This window comes from Apteryx rowi, unplaced genomic scaffold (assembly GCF_003343035.1).
Source record: "Apteryx rowi isolate R43461 unplaced genomic scaffold, aptRow1 scaffold_10, whole genome shotgun sequence".
NCBI lineage: Eukaryota > Metazoa > Chordata > Aves > Apterygiformes > Apterygidae > Apteryx > Apteryx rowi.
In genome coordinates, this window is record NW_020447197.1 from 1,975,547 (window position 1) to 1,996,348 (window position 20,802).

Genomic DNA, 20,802 nt, shown 5'->3' on the forward strand with positions numbered 1-20,802 from the left:
GCGGCGGCGGCGGCGGGCCGGCCCCGCTCCTCCTCTCGGCGCCTCGCCGCTCCCTTCCCTCGCTGGCTCTTTCTCTCGCTCCCTCATTTCTGTGTGGCTGGCCACCCCTCTCCCCAGTGCTGAGTGTCTGAGAGCCGTTGGCTGCTCTGAACCGTTTGGCTCCTTCCCTTAGTAACAGCTTTTACATTCTGCCTCAATTCCTCTTCAATCTAAATCACACACACACACAGATATTACTTTTTTTCCTCCTTCCTTGGGACTTAATCTCTAATCCCCCCCCCTTCTTTCCCCACCCTCCCCCTCCCCCCCCAGTCTCTGGCTTGGGATATAATTGAATATCACAGCAGTATTTGGTGGTTATTTTTTTTCTTCCTCCTTCTGTTTTTTTTTCCTGTTTTTTTTTTCCTCCTCTTGGTGTGGACACCTCAGCTAAAAAAATATTATACATACATATATGTGTATATATATATATACACACACAGACACACATATGCGTGTATATATATACCGAGCTGTATAAAAAAAAAAGGAGGAGAGAAAAACAAGGGTGAATTTCTTTTTTGCCTCCATTCCAAAGGAAGGGGGGGGAGCAGCCACTCAGCCATCAATTGCAAGGTAAGGACTGGGGTGTTTTGCACCAGAAACCTCTCCTGGGCCGAATAAAGTGCTTCCAGGGGGGGCTGAGGAGGCTTTTTGGGGGGAAGGGGGGCTGGGAGGGCTGCGGGGACGCGCCGGGTGGGGGAGGGAGCTCTGTTTGTGTCTGTGGCAGTTGGAGGAGCCGCGTGGGGGATGGGCACAAGTGTAACATGCATTTTTCAACTTGGCCCCCTTTTAATGTGCTTTTTTCTTTTCTTTTCTTTCCTGGGGAGGGTGGTGATGGGGGGGGGGGAGCGGTGATTCGGGTTGAATTTCTCCCACCTTTGCTCAGAGCTGGTGGGGGGGGGGCATGTTTTTGGCACCCCCCCTCCTCCTTCTTTCCCTTCCCCCCCACCTTCCCATCGCTGCCCTCCGCTCCCCCACTGGGTTTTAAAGGATTTAAGGCAAAAAAGAATTGGCAGCAAATTAAATAAAGAAGCCATCATGAGGCAGGCTGCTTTATAACCTATTTTTAGCCTGATTTGTGTAAAGAAGACTCCTTCTCCCTTCCCCCTCCGTGCATATTTACTTCTTCTGGGTGAAAAAAAAAGGGGGGGGGAAGACGGAAAAAAAAGGAGAGAGACTAGAAAAGCCACCTGAAGTGTGACCCTAGAGCTGTATTTATTCTGCACCCGGTTTACGGTCGTTGTTTATAAGGTACATTGCTAAGAAAGCTTGGGCAGAAAATGTGCTTGTGCCTGAACTCATGCTGGCGGGGGGAGGGGCGGGCGCCGTGTCCACTTTCCTCCGGGTGATTTTTTCATTTCCTTTCTTTGAACTGTGTCTCCGTTGCATTGGGAGCTCAGGAGGGATGTGTTTCCTTTCTGTTAACTGCCGTCGAGAAGGCAGTCTTGGATGGGGGAGCATGGTTTATATTTATTATTATTATTATTATATATATTTTTTAAGCAGTGAAGTGGCAAAGTTATTGTTTATCAGTTTCCTCCGAAGTTCTGGGTGGAACATGATATAATGTGCTGTGACAGGGTGAGGGCCGCCTGTGAAGGCAAAACGTGGGCCCAGGTTTTGGAAAATAAGCTTTTCCACGTTTAAGAGAGCAGTGCCTTTCTGAATTTACTAATATCAAAAATCCTGGTTGCAAATTGTACCTTGCGTCTTTTAGAAAGTCTTACGGAGTTAATGCATATACCTTTTCTGATAAGTGTTATATTTATGCCTTGTATTAGAAAAAAATAGGTGGTTTATTATTATTGTTATTGTACCTCTTAAAGGGTTAAATTTATCATGTTGTTCCAGGTGAATTTAATCTTTCATCACCAAATTTCCTTTTAAGGCAACTTGACTGAATAAAAGTCTACTCTTACTTATCTTTGCTTTATACTCTAAAAAGGAAACAAAAAACTTTATCTGTGCTTTATGGTAGAGGCTTGTTGCTGCAGATTACACGTGAGTTTTTAAGAAAGCTTGGTTTGTAGGTTGCTGTGTAGGAAAGTGAAGTTTGCTAGTGAAGTTTTTACTACTCTCCAGTGTGCTCAACTTCCTTATTTTCCTGTCTGTGTAAATCAAGTTCTTAACTGCTTTATGGAAGAGCTCACCAAACATATTCCTCCTTTATTATTAAAGCGTGAGAGACAGAGAGGCATGATCAGGAGAATTAAGTCTTTGTCACATAAAAAAAATTCTGGGCTCAGTCTGACTGTCTTTACTGTCCTGCGGTATTAAAATAGATGTCTGATAATGTTAAGCATATTAACAAGGTTCACTGTTGTTGGTGATCTCTACCATTTGGATACTCACTGGAGCTTTAGTTTGTGCCCCCTTGAAAGAGAAGGCACCATTTGCAAAAATTGTGTTTGAATTTTGACTTGTACCTGAACTTTTAGAAATATTGGCAGTTTTGGGCCCTTGTTGTACTCTAAGCCAGGCAACTTTGAGGTTTGTCGCCATGAGGCTCATGCTTGATTTGGCCTTACTTTGGACGCATTTATGTTAGCAGTCTTTGAAGAATACATTTCAATTTAGGACTCATCCTGCAAACTTTTAATGTATGTCCTTGAAGTTAAGCGAATGGATAAGTGTTTGTGGATAAGGGTCTGAGGGTTTTTTCTTTTAGCCAAAAATACAAAAGAGCTGTACTGTTAAAGTGATCGTGCTTAGTGCGCAGTTGGTGCTGTGTAAATGATAGTAGCAAACTTTTCTGTGATTTCTTTTTGTGATTTTTTTGTTTTTGGTTAAGATCTAATGGAGTAGCAAAGTATTGTGTTATTTATCTTAGATCACCTGAGACTGTGTACTGTCACTGTCTTAAGTTTTCATAGTTAAGGGAATGTGGATTTGTCTCCATGAAAACAGGCTTCATGTGTAATTGTGTCTTGGGAACTTGGTGGCATGCCTCCCAAACTATCATTGAGAACACCTGCAAAATATTTGGTTTTCACTCCATGAGGGAAGGGAAAGGGGAAGGAAATGTAATTTAAATATATGAGAGGACTTGGGGTTTGGCTTTTAGATTTTTTTTAAATGACTGTACAAGGGTTTATGATTTTTGTTCATTTAAATGTGCCTAGCCATGATGGATGTGCATAGCATAAAGAATGCAATAGTTACAGTCAGAATCTGTTGCTTAAGGGTTTTTTTTTTTCTCCTCCTTCAAACAGGTAGTTATGAGACTTCTTTTTTTTTTTTTCTTTTCAAATACTTCTTTCATTTTTACTCTATATATGGTAATTATTGATGTTTGTATAGTGCTTTGAAGTTGTAAGGCATCATACAAGTGCTAAGTACCCAACAACAGTGCTTCATAGTCTTTTTTCCCATCATGAGAGTCTGATGCTAAAAAGTTTTACAGCTCTAAGCATAAAGAGAATCTGGATGGATTGGGGGGGGGGAGTGGTCAAAATTGCTTATAATGTTGTTTTCAGGTAATATTTTTCAGTTAGGAAGAACAGATCCAAATAATGTAAAGCAAACTGAGTTATTTTACCTAACTTGATTTTGCTTATGGAATTTAATTTAACATGGAGTTCTCATCTGAGTCAGAATGTGTTTGCTGTTATAAATTTTGTAGTGGCAATTAAGACCCACATCCTACAAGGATAGAATCATGCAGAAGTCAGGAAGTCCCGTAAAGAAACACACACAATTTCATGAACGTCAGTAGTCTAGTTTAGTTGAATAAGCTCTACAGATGTCTGAAGTTGCTCACAGAAGTAAGTGTGTTTTGTGTTAGTGATGGGCAATAGGATCTGAATCTCTCAAGATACTGATGCTTTTTTGGTATCACAATGCTACTAAACATTCTGGGGAAAACTGAGGCRGTGGCAAGCAACGCACCTTTCCTTCACTAACCCTGTTACCTTGCTTGTCTGGAGTCCCAAAAGGGGATCCATTACTTCTCCCCCTCTGCCCCTTCTCCCCACCCAAGCTTTTGCTTGCTTGGTGTGTGTGTCTTCCCCCCCCGCAATTCCTTTCTGGACCCATAACTACTCAAGATTGTGATGCATGTGTGAATTCTGACGCTTTGCTGGAGATGACGCTGCTGGCAAGGGGAGGAGAAAGAGACACAAGGCTCCCACCAGTTTTTCCCCTTCCAAACTGAGATAGGGAAATCATAGAAGTGGTACATTTCCCACTTTGGAGTGGAAGGCAAGGACGAGGTGGACTACAAGACTGTATTGCATGTCGACAGTGCGCTACTGTGATATTGAAGTAGCATATCATCTTGAAACACCTAATAATTTATAATATAATTTGTATTGCTTATATTGGGGATTGTGCTACTGACATGTGATACTAGACTACTGGTCTTCCTTAGCGTGTTTGTTGTGCACACACCCAGTACAGGATATAACAACTGTATTTAAAGTCCTAACTCATAAACATCTGCTCATACGAGTAACTGTGGGGGAGGAGAGAAGTGAAACTGTATGTATATGTATGTGTGTATACAAACACAGAAAAGTGAGAGATACACTTATTGTGTGTTAATTTTTTAATATAAATTTAAATGTTTTGGGGTGAAGAAGTATCAGAAGGTTTTCATTAGAAGGCAGGTGATTAATAGCTCTTTTCAGTGTATTTGAGTTGCGTTGCAGCATTGATTAAAATATCTTCAAATTAATAGGTGATGAAGAAATATTATTTCCTGTGTTCCTGCTATTGATTTAGGTATCCCTATCCCCAATATATGCAGCTTTCTTAGTGTTACAGTGTGAATTTAATGGTCTTAATTTCTGTAAAGTAGCATAATGAAAAGAATGACTTTACTAGGAAAAGGTTCATCCAGTGATCCCAAGCAAAGTAGATGGAGACTGCTTTATTCATCTCATAATTGGTTTCCTCTGCGATGAAGTATGACAATGAAATGAGGAATAATAAATACCTTCTTTCAGATGAAACTGTAGGGGGATATATTGGCTTAAAAAAATTTTTTTTCTTTTTAACTTCACAAAATTGAATTAGCTAACTTGAGGTTAAAAAAAAAAAAAGGTGAAGACAAGGCAGCTGATAGTTGTCAATTAATGAGAGTTGATAGGTTGAGTAAAAAAACCCCAAAGAAACCTAATCTAAAAATCACTATGCCAGTTTGCGTGAAACCTATGAACTGTCCTCTCCTCTTCAGGGTCTGTCTTGTGTTACTAAATTCAAGATGAGAAGGCCCTTTTCTTTCTTCTCATAATGAAAATGAGACTGAAATCGTTTATACAAGATGCCATGGAGTTTTAATGGTCACAGAGGGCCAGAAGTTGAGGTCTTTTTGTTTCTGAAAGATCTGTAGAACTGTATTTCAACATATCCTCTAAAACGTTGATTATGAATACTAGTACCACATAGGTTCCTGTGACATCCCTTAGACTCCTTTTTATATCACTAAGGAACCTTAAAATTCTTCTGCGATAAGCAATAAGCAGTCATTCCAAGGCAGAGGATGTGTAACTGAGTGGGAGAAGGTACACAGTGGTTGGTGCATAGCATCCAATTGGCTTGGCCAGCCAAGAAGTGAAATTGCTGATGTTGCAGCTCTTTCCCTGCCTCCCCCTCCCCCCCTTTTTTTGCGGGGCTGATTTCTCAAAAGAGCTGTGAAAATACTTGTAGAAATAATACTAAAAATGCTTGATGAATTTGTGTAACTTTCTGAAAAACCTACTGAAAGAACTTATTTCAGGAGTGATTAGGAGGAGTTTTGCATAATTGTGTCTGCCAATATATGGAGTGTCTTTAAGCGTCCTGTCTCGAGTCTTTGAATGTACGTGCTGGGGGCATAATACAGTGCTATGTAGAAATACTAAGGTTACTTTTAAACAAGTTAGCTTGAATACCGGAAGCAGCACATCTAGACATAGTATCCTGTTCAGACTAATAGATCCTTTCTTTGGGAAAAGTAGCAGGAGAGGGTGTGTCAACCTGGCTGCACTTGAGCTGGTTCAGGTGTTGTCTGCACATGGTCTTTCAGTGTGCTGTGTACACCTCGCACAGCTCTGAATTTCAGAAGCAAGGTGTGGTGTAGGAGTGGATAGTGGCAAGTTGAATGCGTATTGTCGTTCTGCTTGGTGCAAATATGACTCTTTTTAAGAATACAAACTGGCATCTACATTTGTAAAGTAAAATATTGATACAGTGGTATTTATAAAGTTGCTGAGTCCCCACAATTGCATTTGAAGTTGGCAGTCACTGCGTGTGCTTAGCATTTCTAAAAATCAAGTCTTAAGTGTAGTTTGCTGCCTTTTGCAAACTCCTCTTAGACTGTAGTTTCTGTTTCTTGCAGGGAATAGTATTAGTAAAAGGCAATGCAGCGTACTCTGACTTGTGTATACTATGCTGTTGTGATTCTTAGTCTCCATGTTGCAAAGGGGCAATCTTGTTTATTAGTGATGTCTAGCAGTAAAAAAAATCAGAATCATTCAGAGAACATCCAGTTTTTTTTTTCTTTTATGTTCTAAGGTTCAGTTCAGTCTCTCTTTTACTGGTGTTACAGAGACACTCTATACAACCCATCTACCATATGCAAACATTTTGAAGTGTTATCTCAGATACCTGGAGTTGCATTACTAGAAGTTCTTACTAGAAATTTTGGTCGGTCTGATTTAGCTGAGTATTAGGCTTCCCCCTGGTCCCACTCCCCCAAGCAGCGCAATAGTTTTGCCAACCTGGCAAGGTGGGCAAGCAGCTGTCTTTGCAGCAGATGTTAGCGCTCCTTTTAACCCGTTGGTGGCTTTGGAGAATGATTTAATCACTTCCCCAGCTTCATTTAAGGCTGCCATTGAACCCCACTGACATCACAGGGTTTGTAGATTTTTATGAATTAGAACTCTGAAACTGACTCTGGAAACTTTCCTACTCTATATGCAGTTACATGGCTGCTGGCAAAAGCTTTGACTATAGAGCACACAGAAAAGATTTCTGTACAGTGTATTTCTGGAGTATTTTTCCAAGGTTATGAGTTAAGGGTCAAATATTTACTACTCATGAAAATGTAGTGCTAAATACTGTGCCCAGTGCCAAAACCGCAGAAATTGTCAAGGTTTAGAGCCCTAAATGTAACCTATCCTAAAAGTTACATCCCTTCCACATTAACACAGTGTTAAAAGTTCAGGCTCTTCACATGGGTGACCTGTCACCAGCAAACTCTGAGCTAGGAATTCTTCTGATTGCAGGCACACGTGAGGTGAATTTCAATCCCCTGATGGTTCCCTAAAAGTATCAGGCAAAGAAGAGACAGCTTGATTTCCTGGAAGAACTTGTCTAGGCTGGCTGGGAGGAGAAATAGCAAGTTTTATAGCTTTTCCCTGTTTTTGGACAGGCTGATTAATGCTTGAGTGTAAGCATGACTTCTGAAAATATATTTTTGCCTTGTAAAAATAGTAATAAAAAGGATCAAAAAATTCTTTTCATTTATCATTGACATGGGTCTAACTTACAGTCCTTTTGGAACAAATGAGATTTTTTTGCTGTTGGTTTCAGCAGTTGAGAGAGTGTTAAGTATGTTTGATGATTTTTACATTAAAATATCTGTTGATCCTAACTAAGATGAGTCTGTTTGCTGACCACGCTTCCAGGTCTCTTTGGCTCACAAAAATGATGAGARCTTTTCCTCTTTTCGGCTGTGTCCAAATTTGTGGGAAAAATATTTTTGATATTGCATAGGCCTAAGGGGGAAACAGCAAGAGATCTGGGTCAAAAAAGTAGGACATGCAAGATTTAGAAGCTGTTGAAGTATATTTATTTGTCCTATATTAGGTTAACGGAAGTATTGGTGCTTTCAGTTTGGCAATATGTCCTTCAGTCTGCGGTGTTCTGTAAAGAGAAGACAACTATTAAACAATGAATCATAGCTAATTTTTGTATGGATGTCAACATTCTTCTCTATTGCAGAAATTCTTGCTTAGATATTAACACAAACATACATTCCTAAATAAAGACTCCTAGTAATAAATTTTAATTGGAAAGTGCTTTGCAAAAATATGGATTTTGCCATGATGATATTTGTGAATCTATAACATATATCACTTTGGGGTTGCATTTGTTCATATTTAGTACTTTTAAATATATTTTAAAGCAAAATTATGTAGGCATGGATAAAGGGGAATGAAGAACAATGTTGTCAAACCATCTATTAATGTTGACAGCAAATAAATTGTGCTAAAATCATATACTGTGTAGCAACAGATTAGCTGTTTCCCATAGCTAATGCAGCAGATCTGTGGTTTAGAGAAGCAGAGTCCATGCTCGCTGTGTAATTTGAATGTTTAGCTGATGTATACGTGGTACCTGATTCTCACTTTATTTCAGAAACACAACTAAATTTCCTCAGTTTGGTATTTCTTGTTCGTATTGTATATTTCTAGCACTAAGATGAAAAAACCTAGAAATATGTAACTTCAGTAGGTTAAATTGCCATAAAAGCTAAAAAAAAAAAATACTAAGAAACTATTCAGGTGAGCTTACTGTGGTAGCAGAACTGGATATCTAAATATAGCTGATTAATGTAAAGTCACTTTCTTTTAACAGTTTTCACCATTATAGTAAATATTTGTCTCAAGTGGTTGAGTTGTATGAAAAATGCTTTGCATTTTTGTTRAAGTCTTCCACAGCAGATTCTGAATGGCCTTTGATTACATTAGAAATATCAGTGTGTTTATCTTACTGTTGGCAAAGTCCATGTTAGTTGGTTCCTGTACTGTCTACACATGCAAGGTTACTTTGATATGGATTACTTATTGCTAGTTCATCGAGGGCCTTTGTAAGGTTCTTTCTTATAATAGATATAGTACACAGAAAATGAATTAGAAATTAAGTTGTAGGAGTCTATCTCATTTGAGGCAGGAAAAAAAAAAGAAAGAAAGAAACTCCTAACCCAGATATAACCCAGATATATTACTTTCTGGTAAAATGGATGGGCATTGCTTATATCCTAAAAATGAACCTTCTACTTTCTGTGGGTTTGGACTGGTTGTCTAAAGCATCCAACTGAATATTCTCATCAGTGTCCTCTCATTATCCCTAGGCCTCATCTAACCACAGTTGTGATCATGTGGTAGGGGAATATTGGTTGCCTGTGTGTACTGGGGAACAAAATTAGACTTTTAAAGATAGTGTTTTTATATTGAAAGAAATGATAAGAAGAATTTTAAAAAATGGATGAAAGATAAAGGGATTAGAATTTACTGAAGTAGCCAGGAAAAACATTTTTGATATTCTGACTAATCCTTTGACACTATTAACAACTTCATACCGGAGACTCAGCTGGTATGTGAACTACTGCACCAGACTCCAATTAATAGTAGTTCCATTATATAGGCTGAGATTCTCTGTTGTTTTAATTTACCAAGACTGCTAAAATCAAGGCTCGCATATTTTGGACATTGCTAAGGAGCTCCAAAAGCTGCCTTTACAGTGTTAGAATATTTAAAATTCTATTTGTGCGTGTATCTCTTAACATGCTTCCCACTTTCCCAGTTGCAGTGTCTAACTACCCACTTGTGGAATGGAAGTGGAATGGAGTTTTTTTCAAAGTGAAAAGCAAGAAGCATACTGTTTTTACAAATACATTTTCAGAGATAAAAGTAATGAGATTTCACTTGCATTAATGTTAATGCTGAAAGCTTTCAACTGCTCTTTTAGAATGCAAGAGTGCTATTAGGCCTACTGCTGTTCGGCATTATTAAAATAACCCCAAAAGCTACCTGCCTATTTAAACACAAGTGGTGCAAGACCGTACTGCTCTTTTTTCTTTTTAAAATTGCCCCTTCCAGTATAGTATATTTTATATATATATAGGCAGTATAGTCTTGCCCTTTCCTCTGATTGGTTGTGCTTCCTTGTGTTTGCTCTAACGTGAATGTAGCAAATTAACTTAATAGACCTGGAAGTTTTGTCACTATTACCAGAGCTGCATCATTTCATTATAGTCCTTTCCCTAAACCTTCATTTGTTTTTGTAAACTCCCCTTTTGGTTTTCATTTTTCTTTGCTTTCTTTTTCCTTTTGTTATTTTGGACTTATTTTTGTGTTCTCCCTGTCTGTTCTCCTGTCAGTTCTTTAAACCAAATTAGTGCCTTTTCCTCATTTTGTTGTAACATTTTTGTTTCTCTGTTTTCCTGGTTTTCTCTGTTTTCTTCCCCAAATGTCACTGCATTCTATTTTCAGCTCAGCTTATATGTGTGACCTGATCTTATGTAGCCCTACTGAATCAGTGGGAATTAGGCTGCTCTCTCTCACTACAAATTTGGACGGTGTCACGCTATTCTGTGGCAAAGTGAAACCTGCCAGAATCATGAGTAAGTTTCGTTTTGCATCTTGTGCCACTGACAGGAGGAGAACATGTAGAGAGGTGAGAGGTGCCTGCGTGTGTCTGGTGTGTGGAGGGAGGGATAGTTGGGACAGTTACACAGGAAAGGAAACAGAGTTGACAGATTTTGGCAGTGCCTTTATTTGATAAAAATAATCTTGGCTTCAGGCGTGAAACATTGATCCAGCTCTTGATGAAGTCAAAGGGAGACTTTAGGGGGGGAGTTGGCGTGAATGTTTAGTAAGAGTGTGGGAAGCTGAAGAAGACTGAAATGAAAACCTCAGTGGAGGTTGGCTTTATGCTTTTTAAAATAAGAGATTTTATACAATACATTTTATTGACATTGTGWCTTAAAATTAACAAAAGCAAAGTCAGTCATCGTGAATTCAGTCACAGCCTTATCTTATTGTTTTTATTGTGGGTAGTGTTGACAAGTCACATGCCCCATTGTTCTAGGTGAACAAATATAGCTTTGATACTGCAAGCTGATATGCGTGGACGGACTCCTTTGTCCTGGCACAGATGAGTTTGCAGAATTGTGACTTCAGAGTTGAAAGACAGTCTTGAAAGAGCTTACATTTTAAATTAATCTAGAAACTGCATAATATGTGGTGTTGCTGTCACTTGGTATTTAATCACCATTTTTATTTGGTACATTGTTGTCCAGAACCTAAGAAAATAAATGGAAGAGGTTAAAGCATCAGAAACTCTCCTACCTTGTTGTCCAGCTAAACCTATGGATAATAGACTTGTATTCTGCCTCTGAAATAAATGTGTTTGGGACTGAGAGAACACAAGATATGCTTTGGAGAAAGTCAGTAAAAGTTTTTTGCTTGAAAGTCTTTCAAACGTAAGTCCTTTATCACAAAGCTGTTGACCCTTGAGATGATAATAGTGAACCTCATTCCTCCTGAAGTCACAGTTTCATGGATCACTTCTAAATTGCTCTTCCTATTTAAAAGCTCCTATAATCAGGATGTATATAGTGTAACTAAGATGTGTGCAATAAAGAGACTTGCTCCAGGCAGCAGTTTGGCTTGTGGAGCCTGTGGATCATCTAGCCATATCTGGGGGAGAATCCCGTTGAAATTGCTGAGAGTTTTGCCTAAAGAAGAGCAAAAAGATTAGTCTTCTCTGCCTACAATGATTTTATTATGTTGTTGTTTTTAGCAGATCTTAATAATGGCAATGTAGCTCATCGTCCGATTCAATATTTTGAATTCTTAGAATAATTTTTTTATTCCTGCTAGTTTGTAATTTTCGATGAGAATAGGGTCCTTTTTCTTCTCCAGAAACTGATGCTAGTAGGATATTTTATACCAATACAGTAGCCTTTACCAAAATGATCTTGAATTGTCAGAGCTCCATATTGGGTATTACCAGGATGCTGCAATATGCAATGACACTTAAGTTGGTATAAACCATCATAGCTCTTTTGGCTGCACGTTGACAATGTCATGCCTGCGTCTAGCTACCCTCTGATATTAGAAGACTTTCTCAGTTTTGGTGGCTTACAGACGACCTCTAAAGTATTGCTTTAATTTCARTACAGAATGAATGGCAGGTTTTTGGAGGTCTTTGTGAGATACTGTTTAAGGTTTTCAAACTTTTGAGCGTTACTGCTGTTTGTCTGGACAGCCTCTTCATAGGAACTGCTTGAAGAAAGGGAACTACGGAATTATCTTCTAATTAATTCCTCTTCTTAACTTATAAATTCTCTCTCTAAATCTTCATAGGCTTTTGGATATCTACAGCAGAACTCCATAGAATTCCCCCAAATTTTGCTTTTCTAGTTTGACTATTATACATGTACTATATCTTAATTTTTTTTTACTGCACTGAAGGTTTTCTATCCAGATAATGGTGTATTGACTTCTAGTTAGGATAGAAAGCTAGTGTCGGGATTATCCACTATTTCTGCTACTGTAAGACCTTAGCAAATGGGTTAAAAAATTTACTCATGCAACAGTGATTTAATATTTCACAAGAGTTTTTTGCGATCAGTTCAGTGCACAGAGATCTTCAGATGGAAGGCTGCATGGAAGTGTAAAGTAGCTTTAGTTTTTTTTTTCAAGCTCTGCTTACTTGAAGTTTGTAGTTTAGGCAATTGTTTCTTTTGTGTTCTTAGGTTTTGTGCTTTTTTTTTTTTTTGTCCAAGAGGATTATTTTCTTTTATGTTGGCCGGTCCAACATGGCTCTTCACTTCAGAGATAGTTGCTGATAATACTCGTACACGATGAATAATCATGTTAAAATTAGGCTACTTGGTTCATAAAGTTAAGCATGCTTGTGTCCTTAGTAATGTGGAACTGCAACCTTATATGAAGTTTTAATAGATTCCTGCACTTGCTTCTTCAGCCCTCAGTAGCTTTTTTGAAGAGGGGGAAAAAAAAAGCTCCACCTTTTTAGTGGAGCCACTTCACAGATCAGTTTTAGAGTAGGGCTATGCAAACAGTTTGTCGCAGCTGAGGAGATGGGAGTCAGGATGCTGGAACCCTTTAAGCTGGCTTTGCTATCAGTGGAACGGAAACCTAGAACTAAAGCTACAGAAGAAAGTTTCTGTCCTGTGCCGCAGTTTGACTCCAGAGTCATGCTGGTACGGTGGTTTATAGGATGGTTCTACAAACAACATCTCTGGAAGGATTTACATTAAAAACTACTACTGTTTTTGGAGGGTATTAAAATGCAAGTGGTTTTTGAACCAGTTTAAAACATAAATCCACAAACATTTGCAGTCACCATTAAGAGGGCAGTAAACTAATTTGTCATAAGAATGAACCTAAAATAGGTAAGGGTGAACTATGAACTTATATTAGCTTTGCAATCAGGCAAAATGTTAGTTGACCGCAGTGGGCCAGTAAATAGTTAAGCCACTGTGACATGAACCTTTCTGTATCTGTCATAGTGTCTTGACTGCTTGGATTTACTCATATATAAAACAGACTTAAATGGTGACATGATCTTTGCCATGTGGTTACAATCCCACTTAGTCAGTTCTTCTTTAATAACTTAATAGAGTGACTTTTGTTTATAAATTTATACAGTTAAGCTAATTTACAAGCTTGTGTGAGAATGTTTAGAACGCCCTTTACTGAGAACCAGTGGTATTTTCCTTGCCCGTCAGATTTGCAAGCCCCGGGTAGACAGCACGTTGCAGGTCTTGTCATGAGAAACGCTCGCACAAGATGTGCAGTCCCTAATACAGGACACTGCTGTCTTGTGAGAGTTTTCACCAGAGGTTTAGGTGGTCTTCAAAAGACAAATCAGAATCAGAGAGCGCTGCCACGTGTGCACAGTTGGGCTACTTGTGATACTAATGACTATCTCTGCTTGCAATTTTTTTTTTTAAATTTGGGGAAATCTCTTCAGTTTGGGAATAGTACTTAAAGAAGTTTGCTTTTTTGCTATCTTAAATCGTACTTTAAAATAATTTACAGCTTATGTGTGTGGCTTGTCGCTTATTTTTACTTTACACTGAGGAGTACACTTTGGTTAATTTAAAAAGAAAAATCCCTCTAGCACTTTAATAAATCCTTTAAACTTTATAGGAATGTATTCACACTTGATAGTTAGCAGGGCTTGAAGTTAGAAGAGTGAATTTACAGTGCATTCACTTTTTTTTTTTTTTTTTTTGGAATGACTCCAGAATGAAAGTGCTTTATTCCTGTTTAGTGTAATCCATTTTCAGCAGATATAACTGTTGGTGTAGGCAAGCCTTAATTGTTAAAAAAAATTACTTTTAAGTGTGATCCTTGGATATTTTTAAGAGAGCTCAGTGAAGCCCTTAGTTGGACCATTTTCTCGTATTCTTTTTGAGGCAATCTATGTGTTCTTTGCAAGAAATAAATTATCACTCTGTTGAAATCAATTCAGGTTCTCTGGAAATGATCCAGCCTTCAGGAAAGAAAAATATTAGAGTGTGTGTGTGTGTTGGGAAAGGATTTCCCTTTATTTCAGCATTTGCAATGTCATGTTTAGCAAGTAAGCCATTTTCAGATGCATTAGGGCTCTGTGAAACTCATTTGGGGGCTGAAAGTTTTCTAGTCTTGAGTTAAGCTGAAAGATTTACATTTCACATTTCAGATTTTTTGCTTTAAATAGTTATGGATATATACATTTGTTTAGTTAAAATCTGAGTGCCGTGCATATTTCAGGAGAACAGAAAAATGAACTGTTTAAAATGATGACAATGGGTAGCATTTTCTGATCCGTCATTTGTTTCAATGTCTGAAATGTTTTATTGACAGTTTATGTGTTGAAATTTGTTAAGGAAGTAGCCTTTGCTTGGAAGACCTAAACATTTGCAATATGCTGTTTATTTGGTTTATGAAGTTTTGTGCAGTTTGAACACAGTTTTTTATTTTAGTCATGAGTTTTGGTAAAAACACACTCTAGCATATGTAGTCAGTCATAAACAAGCTAGAGAGCACTAATGCTTCAGTCCTGCAGCTATATCAAAGTGTATAAGGTTAAAATTAAAAGTATCTGAATGCTGTTTGTGCATGTGCATCTTGGACCTGCGCTCTGCCGAGGCCTACAGTGTGCTTATATAAAAATTCTCTGCCTTAAATCATTAAGGTAGCAATCATTTAAAGTTATTATGGTTTTTATTTGGGGGAGTTGCAGCTTTCTAGGCTAGGTTTACACATGAAGGTGAGCAGTGTAGATACCAAAGCCCTGAAGATACATGCCTAGCTSAGTTGGCCACGTTTTCCAAAGTGAGCAGGGCTTCTGTGATTTTTGCACTATTTAAACATGCTTCACTCAGGAGGCTTGAGATTTGGCAGAAGGCCGGCCTTCTAGATGATCCAGCTTACGTAACTTTGAGGAGCATACAGCATCTGAAGTCAGTTGTTGAAGTCTGCAGGTTGGCTTCAGAGGGGTTGAGGCAAGGTGCAGTGAAAAAGAGCCCCCAGATCAAGGCAATTTCTTTCAAAGCTGCTGAAAGATATGTGCCAAGATGTCCAAGGAACTTGGTGTTAGGTCAGGTTGCTGAAGCTCGTGCTACCTGAACTGCTCCGAAGGAAGTGTCCCTGGGAGGACAGTCAGGACAGCGTCTAGACCGGGTTAATAGGCTAAGAGGCTGGAGCCTTCCCCTGAAGAGAAGGATTAACTGKTATACACTCCAGCACAGCGATTCTCCAGTGAAACTGCTAAACTTGTGTGTATATAGTTGATACCTGCTCTTCACTTATTGCCTTCCTGTGATTTGGCTTCTAAATCAATTATATTTTTCTTGAACCTGTYGAAAGCACTTTAACTTGTTCAGTGCTGGTTTTGTACCAAATGTTATCTTTGTTCTCAGTCTTTGCAATTATAGAGCCGTGGTTTAGAAATGACTTTTTTTTTTTTTTTTAATATTGACACACATTTTGGATTATTTTCCTAAAGTATTTTGTTTAGACTTAATGACTGAAAACCTCAGCTGGTGATGTTTGGTGGGCCTAATTCTTCAGGCAGAAATCAGACCTGAAAATGCATTCCTCTAAAGTTTGTGAAGGAAAAGCTCACTTTGGTAGCTGTTCTGAGTTGTTGGGATTAGCTCTGAGTTTCCAGATAATGTAATTTTCTGTTAAAAAGAGCTCCCCCCACTTCCCCAGCAAGCCCTAACGTATTCTTTGTGTGAATGTACTATATGATCTCTAATTATATGATCATGTACCATTCCACAAATAGTGCAACATAATAGCATAGAATTATTTCTAGGATTTTTGTAGAGGTCTATTCAGTAGACTACCTTAAATCCTGATCTTGCAAGTTGTTTTGTGTAAATCAACTCCTCCTCCTCCCAGAAGCACTGTTTACTGTAGTTGTGCATTAAAGCTTGGGTTCAGAGCTCATTATAGAATCAGGGCTTCAGATGTCATTTCTGGAAGTTGCCATTTAACTGTTCTTATCCAGCATGTGCATATTAAGTAGCATAGCAGAATAACAGTGAAATTGCTCACCTAGGTCTGCAGATGAATTATCATAATTAACTGCTTCTTCCCATGAATTGCACCTAACGAGGGCTGTGCTGTTGGCTGAAAATAAATTGTATAATGCATTACTGTTGACTAAATTATTTACATACCTTAGAGAGAGAGAGAGAGGAGATGGTATAAAAAGTCTGCAAAATAAATTCTGAACCATTATGGAAATGAAATGGGGGGAGGGGGGAAGAAAAATAATCACAGATAGAACATTGTGTAGCATGCTTTCTCCTGGGTCAAGTGAAGAGTAATGTAAATCCCTAATTTGCAATTTAGTGTGTGACTTTATATTTATCACGATAGTCACATTATGTCGTGTATGTATGTAGAAGGCAGAGTTAGGTCTGTGCACGAACCTTAAGCCTCATCCTAAGAAGACTGTACCTGTGTGGTTGTGAGTTGCTAAAATTACATAATCTTCCTGCTGTGTAACTACTGTTCCAAAATATGTCAAAAGGAAAATATGAATTAGCAAAATAAATTGATTATAAACAAACTGTTCTGTGTTTACCTATGAAGCATCATTTGTGGTTTTCTGTGCTGTGAGGCATCTAAGGATTCGTAGRCTATATGCATGGCCTATTTTTCTTAATGTCCTATTTAGTCAAGAATGACTCTAAAAGCACCATATTTGGATGTGGTGTCGTATTTTCATAACATGGTATTCTGTGAGGTCCTATCATTTCGTATTTATTATAACAGATGGCTCAACTATATAGAGATTACTTACACTAACTTATCAGAAAATCATACTATAAATGTATGTATGAGTCACTCCATGCACAAGTGTTGGCAACACCAAAATAATTACAATTGATTGAAGATAGGCTCAACTAGTGGTTTGTATTAGAATTTGCCAAAATAGGGATTGTCTCAGCTGGCATTTCACCATGGTGAAAGCCAGCGTGAGGTATAGGTCTTGATTCCAGCCCTTTGGGGGTTTGCTTTTGTTTGGGACTTTAATTTGTGCCAAATCTTAGCAGTCATTGACAAAACTTGAAAATAGTCTTTTTTTCCATGTATTAAATTGAAGCCTTGGTATTTTAAGCGGGAATGGCAGAGTCTGCTGCGTTTAAGGTTGTCCAGCTCTCCCTTGTGATGGGGCTTCCCTCATGAACGGTTGTGACTCTGAATGAGATCAGAGTTACAAATGGGGTCAACGGCCCTCACCGAAATTCAGTTGTTTATGTGATTATTTAGGGTTATGATCCCAATGGAAACGTGGTTGCAATGGGGAGAAGCTTTGCAACAACAGCTAAGCTTGGGAAACTGGATTTTATTTAATTCTTTATAAATAGGCTGAAATATTTTGTGATAATGTCTGTGTGAAGTAGTTTCCCCTTTTTGCCAAATAAATTTAGCTGGAATAGGTCAGCCGTTGTGATCGTGAGGTCAAGGAAAACTAGTAAGCCTTTTACCTGTTAAAAATTTTTCTGGAAAATCTTTTTCTCGCCTGTTTTAGAAGACCTATGAGAAGCTTGGCAAAGATGTGACCTTCGTGTCAGGGATGGATTTTTTTTTTTTTCCTGCTCTTTCGTCTGTAAAACTCGAGTTTGACATAGGCAACCTTTAATTCTAGCATTTCTAATGTGATAGACTGACTGTCCAGCCTAGCAAACCATTTAATGTAGTGGGCTTGTGTGTAATATTATTAGGAAGCTTTAAATAACAAAATGTCTCTAATTGGTACATAATCAAATGCTTAAAGATAGAAGAATAAACTAAACTTTAAAATAAAATGTGTTAATATTCATCTAACATTTATGAAACTACATAGCAAATTATGACAGAACATTTTTTAATGAAGATAAAAGGATTGAGATTCTTAAGCATTGACTGGTATAACAAAGAACTCTGACTTAATGCATTCATCACTTTGATGTACACTTTCAGTTCGTTTTCTCCAAAACTTCAGAATGCTTTTGARCGCTTTGCACGATATACTTTCTCTTTATACTGATGAGTGAGTAACACTACTGCAGACATGTCCAATAGAGAAAATATCACAGAGGAAAAGACTTATTAATTTTGTCTGTTCCATTTCCATTTTAAAAGAACTGTCCAAGTTTAAATTACAGAAACAAAGTCGTGATTTCTGTGGAAAAGTTTTGGAATTGCTAGGAGAAGGAACAAACCTCACTCTTAGGCTAGGTTATGGTTATTATAGTCATTCAGACATACAGTGAATCCTGAAATCACTGCTGCAAGACAGCCTTTTCTACTCTCATTTTTCTGTTGTTTGTGACTGAACTTCTGAACTGTTACTTAAAAGACAGAGATGATCAGAAAGGACAGCAAAGACCTTGGAAACACTCTACCAGAATCTGAAGTCTGAACTGAGGTGTTGCAAATGCATGTTTCCTCTTTGAGGACCAGGAGGGAAGAACTGAGCTGCAAGAACGTAGAGGAAGGGGAGGAGTTACATTAATTGTGTTTCTTTCTCTTCTGTCTCTCAAAACATATCTTGGAGTGTGTTAGTCGCTAATGCTCAGAGCACTGCTTGTATGAATACCTTAATTCAGTGCCCTTTCTTAACAAGGTAGGAATTTCACCAATTTCCTATTTCTGTTTACGTACAATCAACTATTTTATGAACTGAAGTGCTTTACAAAACATTGCCACCTGATGTGGTGCTGGTTGTTGTTTGTATTGCAGCAAACAGGCAGGACTTAGTGGTGCTTGATTCTGTACAAGACAGCAAAAAAGTTAGTTCCCACATCAGTGAAGTTCTAACTTCAATAAAAAATGGAGGCCATAGGTGAATGGATACAGAGAGATGAAAGTGTGCATTGAAATACTGAGATTACATTGTCTATTTAGAGAAATGGTCATTTCAGTGCACTGTAGTATAACTGTTTTCAAATTTGTTTGGCTTTTTGTTTGGTTGGATGGAGTTTTTTGTACGTCACGGAAGAGGAAAGTTTTAAAGGAAAGGTTTCAAAGGGAAAAATGAACAAATTTTGTGAATGTTAATGGGACGCCTTGGGGCAGTGAGAACCTATTATGAAGCATGAGTAGAAGGGCAAGGCTTTACATTTAGAATATAATTATGGGTATGGAACAATTGCAAAGTTGCAGGTGAGAAAATATTCTGCTTTGCATCATAAACTAAGTCCCAGTTGAGCAAGGATGGAATTCATCTTGGCTAACATCTGTTCCTTTTTGAAATAAGTGATTTTAGAAGAAGCATTAAATTTAAATACGATTTCTGTTTACCTCAATCTATCTCCTTTGTATTTTCAAAAAATTTTTTTTATTTAGATTCAAAAATACAAGGATACCTATGCAAGCTGCTGGCTCCTTACATAATTAATCATATGATAAATATAATTTAATTGAACTTCAGCATTATTGAGATCACTTCCATAGGAAGTTGGCTAGCTGCCCAGCCATCTGACATCATCTAGGAACCACACACTCGGTCTTTAACAAATGCCTTTGGCACAGTGCTGTGAAAGTCACTATGGTTGGATTCTTCAGATCTGCATGGAAATAAGCACTGAAGTCCGAGCATTTACACTTAATGCCTTCTCAGGCATCTCCTTCCCTTTAAATACCTTCCTTTATATGTTTGAGTAGCCCTGCTGGCCACAGACACAGGGAGAATAATGACAATCCTTAGTCATTAAGCATTCCTTCATGTGTAACGGGAAGTTTCCATTCAGCCTTCCAAACTCTTGTTATGTGGTGTAATAATCTGGGATAAGGACTTAGTTGTGGCCAACATAATTCTTGTTAAGCAGAGGCAAGGAATGATGTCTCATTTAAAAAAAAAAAAAAAGAAAAAAAAGTAGTATGGCAATACAAAAATCATGTTTACTACCAGTTCTAGAGTTGTATAAATACAGATGCTAGACATGCTGAGTATTGCTTTAGTAGAAATACTGAGATCCCTTTTGCTCAAGTTAATAAATCCTGTAGCTAGGAAGGAAGGTATTGGAATAATGGGTAGAAGCAAAGGAAAATCAAATGATCAACAGAAATCAGATGATGGGAGAGTTTTCTGACTATATTTTCATTAGAAAGTTGTTGCATAACATTATCCAATATATTGGGATTTTTATCTCCTTATACTTGTTTTAAGGGCATGACAAAATAGACATGTCCACTGAAATTCTTGCATCTTTCTAGCATCTGGAAATTAATTATTCTTTGACCTTTTTTTTTTTTTTTTTTTTTTTTTTTTTTTATTTTATTTTTTTTTTTTTTTTTTTTTTTTTTTTTTTTTTTTGGAGTGACTGTAGTAGTGGTGGGCGTATTGCTTTGGCAGTAGAGAGAGACGTATCTGCAAAGTAAGTGTTGTCCGGATTGAGTGCAGAGCTCCCTGTGCTGTTGGGTCAGTTGTAGAACTCCCAAATAACAAAGGTTTTTTCCATCTTTACCTTACACATCTGCAGAATTTGTTCTTGAAAGACCAGTTAATGCTTATGATACAGTGATGTTTTTT

At 37.9% G+C, this 20,802-nt stretch overlaps 1 protein-coding gene across 1 annotated transcript in view; it reads left to right on the forward strand.

The window, feature by feature from the left end:
- The first annotated feature begins 513 nt into the window (after window positions 1-513).
- Window positions 514-20,802, forward strand: part of TBL1XR1 (transducin beta like 1 X-linked receptor 1) — a 120,880-nt gene continuing 100,591 nt past the window's right edge. The window contains exon 1 of the mRNA XM_026061144.1: window positions 514-615. The gene's annotated coding sequence lies outside the window, so the exon portion shown is untranslated. The remainder of the gene's footprint in view (window positions 616-20,802) is intronic.